At 51.3% G+C, this 7,754-nt stretch overlaps 1 protein-coding gene across 4 annotated transcripts in view; it reads right to left on the minus strand.

The window, feature by feature from the left end:
- The window catches only part of LOC137367544 (matrix metalloproteinase-21-like), an 86,467-nt gene extending 83,635 nt beyond the window's left edge, over positions 1–2,832 (minus strand). For 3 of the 4 annotated variants that reach the window (XM_068028654.1, XM_068028658.1, XM_068028657.1), the window contains exon 1: positions 2,270–2,832. The gene's annotated coding sequence lies outside the window, so the exon portion shown is untranslated. Of the gene's footprint in view, positions 1–1,033; positions 1,214–2,269 lie in introns of those variants that run through there. The other variant, XM_068028655.1, reaches the window with a different exon arrangement.
- Positions 2,833–7,754: the final 4,922 nt, after the last annotated feature.

A 7,754-nucleotide genomic window follows, 5' to 3' on the forward strand; every position in this document is an offset into this window, starting at 1 on the left:
TGTAACCCTAACCCTAACCCTAATGTAACCTAACCCTAACCATAACCCTAACTCTACCATAACCTAACCCTAACCAGATCCCTAACCATAATCTGAACTCTACCCTAACTGTAACCCTAAACCTAACGCACCCGAATGCTAACCCTAACCCTAACTCTACCATAACCCTAACCCTACCCACACCCTAACCCTAACCATAACCTGATCTCTACCCTAACTGTAACCCTAACCCTAATGTACCCTAATCCGAACCCTACCCTAACTGTAACCCTAACACTAATGTACCCCAACGCTAATGCTACCCATAACTCTGCCCAACCCTAACCCTAACTGTAACCCTAACCCTAATGTACCCTAACCCTAACCCTCACCCTCATCCTAACCATAACCCTCACCTCACTCTAACCCTCACACTAATCCTCACCTTAACCCCTAACCCTTACACTAAACCTCACCCTCACTCGAAGTGTCACTCTAACCCACAACCCTTAACCTCTAAACCTAACCCCTAACCTCTAACCCCCTATCCAAATCTAACCCGTACTTTCTGTTAGAAGTATAATAACCCTAACCCTAACCCTACCCCTAACCCTACCCCTAGCCCTCACCCTCACCCTAACCCTAACCCTAACCCTAACCCTACCCCTAGCCCTCACACTCACCCCAACCCTCACCCTAACCCTCACCCCTACCCTCACCTCACCCTAACCCTAACCCTCACCCTCACCCCTAACCTTCACCCCTAACCCCAACCTTCACTGTCATCCTCATCCTAACCCCAACCCTCACCCTAATCATAACCCTAACCCTAACCAACAGCCGAGCCCACACCCTAACCCCTAACACTAACCCTAACACTAACCCTCAACCTAACCCATAATCCCTAACTATCACCCTCACCTTAACCCTCAACCTAACCCTAACCCTCACTCTAACTCTAATCTCTAATCTAATTGAGTCTGCAGTTTTAACAGGTGGCTTTCACTATTACTATGACTGCTGGGATAAACAATCTTTCATAATTTGTAGTTACCTTCATTTTCACAAGGGAAATTGCTCCAGGATTCTCCAGCAGAGAGGTGGCTGAGCATGAAGCATGGAGTTGGAGACAAGCTCAGTCCAGTATGATAGGCTTTGAGGAGAGGATAGTGACTAGGGAGGTATTTAGTGAGGAGATGCAGAATGTGGGGAGGTGATAAAGATATGGCTACCAATGATGGAATGGTGTTGGGGGGGGGGGGGGGGTAGAGGTGGTAGAGCAGATTGGAATGACTTGATAGTGAGCTGGGCTCGAGGTCTGGACATGCAGCAAGGACATTAAACTGAAGACAAGTAGAAGAAGTGAAAGCAAAAAGCGCCCCCAACCCTTCCTCCTCCCTCTCCATTCCCTTTCCCTTGCCCTCCCTTCCTCACCCTCCATCCCTTCACGCTCCCTTCTACTTGCCCTCCCTTCCATCGCCCTCCCTTCCTCCAGGTCTAGGCCTTTCCTCTATTCTTCCTTCCCCCTCATCATATCTTCTCCTCCCCCCCTCTCCCCTTTCCTTTCTTCCTCTTTTTTCTTCCCCTCTCCTCCTCTGCTGTCCCCCTCCTCTCTCCCTCCCCTCCACTGTACCTCTTGTCATCTTCCCCTGACCCTCAGAATCCCCTCCTCCCCTGCCTTCCTCTCTCCCTCCCTCCCCTCTCCCTCAGCTCCTTCTCTTCTCTGTCCTCTCCCTCACTATCCTCTCCTCCTCACCCCTCCTCCCTCCCTCCCCTCTCCTTCACCCCTCCCCCCTTCTCCCCTCTCCCTCCTCTCCCTCGTGCCCTCCCCTTCCCTCCCCTCTGTCTCTCCCTGCCCTTCCGTGCCTGAGGGCCATTGTGCTGTTTCACAAGAATCGTGAGTGAGGAGGGAAAGCCAGTGACAGGAGGATAAGAGAAAATGAGTCGGACATTGGCCGTGCCTGTAGTCAGTGTGACCGATGTCCCAGTCCTGGCTGGTGCCTGGAAATCTCACAGCGAGGAGTCAGAAGACAGGAGATGGAAATCTTGCAGGAGGATTTTGTCAGTTAGAAATTTCCCATGATGTTAAAGATTGTCTCCTGACCTGTGATTATCCTTCCAGCCTCCCTTGGATAGATGCCATTACATACTCAAACAGTGCACAATCATCAACTTTATTTCCTGAATGTTTACTCTTGTTGTATGTAATTGCTCTACTTGAATTCCTTTACTGCTTAGCAAACACATTCTGCAATGCTGTGGGTCTCAGTGTTACAGAGAGAACACTTACCAACTGCAGGGCTCCCTCCATAATCTGCACAGGTCCAGACGCTGGTCTTAGAGAGTTGACCCACCTCTCTGCAAACTGGTGTCCACAGCCAGATTGTGACAGGAGATTTTGTTCGTCTCTCTATCTCTCTCTCCTGCTCCCCGTTCTCTATTCTCTCTCCTGGTCCCTCTTCTCTATCTCTATCTCCTGCTCTCCGTTCTTTATCTCTCTCTCCCGCTCCCTGCGTCTCTCTCAATCTCTATTTCTATCTACATCAGTCTCTCTACCTATCTCTCTCCCTCTCCCTCTTGCTCCCTATACCTTCTATCTCTCTCTTATATTCTCTTATTCAAACTGCCTCACATTTGCTTCGGCTTGCTCTGATGCACTGTCTGTTCCTTTTACCGTCTCTCAGTCTTTATCAATCTTACTCGTCTCCTCTCTCTCGGTCTCCCTCGCCTTCTCCCTGTCTGCGTCCGTCTCTCCTCCCTTCTTCTACCTCTATTCCCCCAAGTCTGTCTCGCTTCTTGTAGTCCCGTACTCCTCTGTAGTTCAGGGAGGGAGCACCTTGCACTGAAGGCCCTCAAACCCCACACAGGTGAACAGCTGCGATCGAGGGAAGTGACATCAGAGATGGCCGATCAACCTTAGTTGCCCGAGGGTGTAAGTGCTCCGAGTTACAGTGTTCATACCAAACACTGCTGGGTGTGGCTTTACAACCTGCTTAAAACACCTCACAGAAAAAGGGAGAGCAGCTCAGAGACTACGCAAACATTTCAACAGCATTTACTCCCTAAATTTCCAGAAATTTCTTCAACTTTTTTTTACAGAGTATTTGTCTGTGGCGAGATGAGAGATATCACACTCAGAGCACCAGTCAGATTCACCAAGATACTACCAGGTTCAGCACAGGGTTAGATACAGAGTAAAGCTCCCTCTACACTGTCCCATCAAACACTCCCAGGACAGGTACAGCACAGGGTTAGATACAGAGTAAAGCTCCCTCTACACTGTCCCCATCAAACACTCCCAGGACAGGTACAGCACAGGGTTCGATACAGAGTAAATCTCCCTCCACACTGTCCCATTAAACACTCCCAGGACAGGTACAGCACAGGGTTAGATACAGAGTAAAGCTCCCTCTACACTGTCCCATCAAACACTCCCAGGACAGGTACAGCACAGAGTTAGATACAGAGTAAAGCTCCCTCTACACTGTCCCATCAAACCTGGAGTTGGCTGCTGCCTAATTGGGAATACTGAGTGCTGAGTGCACAAAGAGTCTCAGCTGACTGTTGACTGTTGTCTGTTGACTGTTGACCGTGGACTGTGAGCTGTGAGTTGAAACAGTGAAACTGCAGCAGGGAGAGAAAGAATGAGACAGAGAGGAAGGTTTATACTTATTCTGTCACCAAATGAAGGCAACAGGAAGACACAAGGACTCGAAATTCTTTGTGAGGTTGATTGGAGCATTGAAGTCTTTTTTATTTGATTGTTGAAGGGGGAAGAGAAGACCCAGGGTTGGGCTGCCTGTTTCAGTGGGGAGTTCCTGTGTCGTTAGCATCGAATCGGGAGCTCCCTCCGCACGCCAACCATTAGGCCAGGGACAGTGGGAGCTGCCTGGGTGAAGAGACTTTATTGTTGTGCGATAACACCTGGAAAAGGGTGTGTCTGGGCAGTTTCGGCTCTCCCAGGTGAAGACATCACCCTCCTCCAATCAGACGACCGGTGTTAAGACTGATCGATATTGCAACTACAAAGATTGATTCCTCCTGGCCTTCCTCTGCCTCAGCCTCTTCCTCTTTGCCTCTCACTCCTTACAGTATCGATTTATTGTTATGTCTGATAATTGTTTTACCCCTCTCTCTCTCTCTCTCAATACACAGTGGGTGTAACTCTTCTACCCCATGCCTTTTCAGTCCTCTCCGGTGGCGGGGCCTTCCTATGCTGCAGCAGCTGCTGTAGCCGATCCTGTTGCCCCGTCACCTTTCAAACTTTTGACAACAAAGCATGGGGTGAAGAGTTACACCCACCCAAATATGACAATTGAGGCGCGTGTAAAGGGAACGGCCGACGGTCATTGTGGCAGCTTCGAAGATGTATATTTCCTGAAGAACGAGTGGGTGGTGTCCCTGGCCCTGAGTAAGGGGCTCACTGGTGGGGGGAGCTCCCTGCCGGTGGACCTTCTGGAGGCCACTGCACAGCGGGTTCCGTTATCAAACGTCTTGCCCTTTAATCCCAGTCAGCTCCTCCTCTACCACCTGCATCATCTGCTGGAGGTGATGTCAGACATCAGCCCAGTCCGGCTCAGTCTTTGCGTGATCAATTGGGAGAAATGTTCCGGTCTCCTGGTTGGTCAGTGGCGGGTGGACTCCCTGCCGGAGGAGATGACACCTTTTGCGTGGAGCACCACGCACCTCCTCTATCTGGGAGTCCACCTTAGCCTCGCTGAGGAAGCCTGGCCGGCAAACTGGCAGGAGTTGGAGGCGAAAGTCACCACTCAGCTGGGGCGCTGGACAGGACTGCTCCGAGTGCTTTCCTACAGGGGCCGAGCGTTGGTCATAAACCAACTGGAGGCCTCCATGCTGTGGTCCCGGTTGGTCACTTTGGCCCCGCCCCCTATATTTGCCACCAAGATCCAGAAGAAACTCGTCGATTTCTTCTGGGGCAAGAGGAAACACTGGGTCTCTGCCGCGGTCCTGAGTCTCCTGATTGAGGAGGGCGGTCAGTCGCTGGTGTGCGTCCGCACCCAGGCTGCGACTCTCCGCCTTCGGACCCTGCAGAGATACCTGTACGTCGAGCGTCCTCCCAGATGGTGTGCGCTGGCGACGTATTTTTTTCGCCAGTGTCACTGCCTTCAAGACGACACGCAGCTCCCGGTGGAGTCCGTTAGCCGCGCCTCTCTGAGTGAGTTGCCTGTCTTTTACCGGGATCTATTCCGAGTCTGGAACATGGTTGCCTCCAGTCAGGGCGCTCCCCCGCCGGCGGAGGAGTAGCCGAAACCCCCGGGACGCCCCTCACTGCGGGTAGCGAGGGGGCTTGGAAGTGCGGTGCGATCCCGGCCGAGCTGACTCCCGCTCGGCCGGAACTGCTCATCGGACCCAGGCCCCGAAACCCTCCTCAGGAGCCGGTCCCGCACAACCTGAGCCGCCTCTCGGAAATGCCCTCCGTGCCATTCCAATCGGCGTGGAGAGGTTTCCTGTACGGGCTGCTCCTGCACACTCTCCACTTCCTCGCCCTCGTCAGCCGGCCGGACACGCCCTGGCGGTCCGCGTTGCCATCTGGCGGCGAGGGGAAACCCCGATGGAGGTCTCTGTACGCGGGAGTCTTCCCCCTTTACATGGGGGACCTGGGATGGAGGGTGCTGCACAGAGCAGTCCCGTGCAATAGACCTTTAAGTAGGTTCACGCACTCCCAGGCTGCCTGAACTTTCTGCGGCCTGGACGAGTCCGTGTTCCGCGTATATACGGAGTGTACGAGGTTGCAGCCCCTCTTTGAGTATCTGAAGGGGCTGCTCCTCAAGTTCTGGCTGCACTTCAGTCCCACGCTCCTGATCTTTGGGCACCCGGTGCGGAGGGGCATGGGCCGGGAGGAGGATCTCCTCGTCGGTCTGCTCCTGGGCCTGGCCAAGATGGCAATTCACAGGTCCAGGTTGCGGGCCGTCAGGGGGGTCCATCCTCCCCGATTGCCTGCCCCTCTTCCGCGGTTACGTTCGCACCCGGGTGTCTCTGGAGAAGGAACATGTGGTGTCCGCCGGTACGCTTGAGACCTTCCGCAACCGGTGGGCACCGCAGGGACTGGAGTGCATTGTCGACGCCGAGAATGGCATTTTAATTTGAGTTTTTTTTTGTTTATTTATCTGTTTTTAATAAAGTTATTTTTTTTTAAATCGTGGGTTAGATACAGAGTAAAGCTCCCTCTACACTGTCCCATCAAACACTCCCAGGACAGGTACAGCACGGGGTTAGATACAGAGTAAATCTCCCTCTACACTGTCCCCATCAAACACTCCCAGGACAGGTACAGTACGGGGGTTAGATACAGAGTAAATCTCCTCTACACTGTCCCATTAAACACTCACAGGGATGATTTTGCAGGGGTTGTCTGTGAGCTAAAAGGAGGGGCTGGAATTTTGCCTGGGTGTCCACCCCTGATCATCACCAGTACTAGCTGCTGGAAAGGATGTGTGAAGAGGGCATTCGGGTCACTGGCGATGCCTCCTGTAGTTAGATAGCCTGCCAAAATCAGTGCTGCCTCGCCCATCCATGGAGAATTGATGTTGTGGGGTAAAGGGCCGGTGTGGGGGTTTGGGGGCGTTGGGGGGGGGGGGGGGTGGGGCGGAAACAGGGAAGGAGCAAGAAGTTATCTTTGGAAAATAAGAAAAGAAAAGAACAAAAAAATAAAAACGGGGTTCGATAACGGTATCTATTGTGGGCACAAAGATTGAGCATGCTTTGGATTTCCATTGGACGCTCCGATTTTTCCAGGGTTGCAGGGTTTTGTTAATAACCCGTGAAGGATGTTGGTGTAGAAGGCTGTGCGTGGTGGAGAGAGATGTTCAATGGTTATGATATTATCCTGAACTTGTAAAACTGGCCAGCTGGTTTCCAGACGTCATTTATTTGGGGTGGAAGAATGGTCAGAAGTTGGTCATCCTCACAGAAAGCACTGTTCACATCTCCCCAGCCCAGTAAACGTCCATTTAACCACTGCCCACTGTGTTTTCTCTTCTTTAACCAACCTCCTAGTCAGAGTAAAAGCAAAATACTGCGGATGCTGGAAATCTGAAATAAAAACAAGAAATGCTGGAATCACTCAGCAGGTCTGGCAGCATCTGTGGAAAGAGAAGCAGAGTTAACGTAGAAGGGATCACTGACCCGAAACATTAACTCTGCTTCTCTTTCCGCAGATGCTGCCAGACCTGCTGAGTGATTCCAGCATTTCTTGTTTTTACTCCTAGTCAGAGTGTCAGACTCCTTTTAGTACTTGTACCTCAATTTAATCACGTTTATCAAATCTCACTGAATTTGAATTCAGCCAATAAAAATTTGCGCATTAAAAGCTGGTCTCAGTAAATGTGACCAAGAAGCTGTTGAATTGTTGTAAAAACCTAACTGGTTCGCTGAGGGGAGATTTAATTGAGGTGTATAAAATTACAAGGGGCCTAGATAGAGTGGATAGGAAGTGCCTAACTCCATTAGCAGAGAGATCAATAACCGGCGGCTCAGATTTAAAGTAATCAGTTTAGTGGGGAGTTGAGTATTTGTTTCACCCAGAGGGCGGTGGGGGTCTGGAACTCACTGCCTGAAAGGGTGGTTGAGGCAAAAAATCCTCATTCAATTTAAGAAACACTTGGATAAGCACTTGACGTGGTGTAATTATGGACCAAGGGCTATGGACCAAGACCTGGAAGGTGGGATTAGGCAGGATAACATTTCCTCAGCTGGCACAGACACGATGGGCTGAATGGCCTCCTTCTGTGCTGTAAATTTTCTCTGTTTCTAAT

Source organism: Heterodontus francisci, chromosome 1, assembly GCF_036365525.1.
Source record: "Heterodontus francisci isolate sHetFra1 chromosome 1, sHetFra1.hap1, whole genome shotgun sequence".
Classification (NCBI taxonomy): Eukaryota; Metazoa; Chordata; class Chondrichthyes; order Heterodontiformes; family Heterodontidae; genus Heterodontus; species Heterodontus francisci.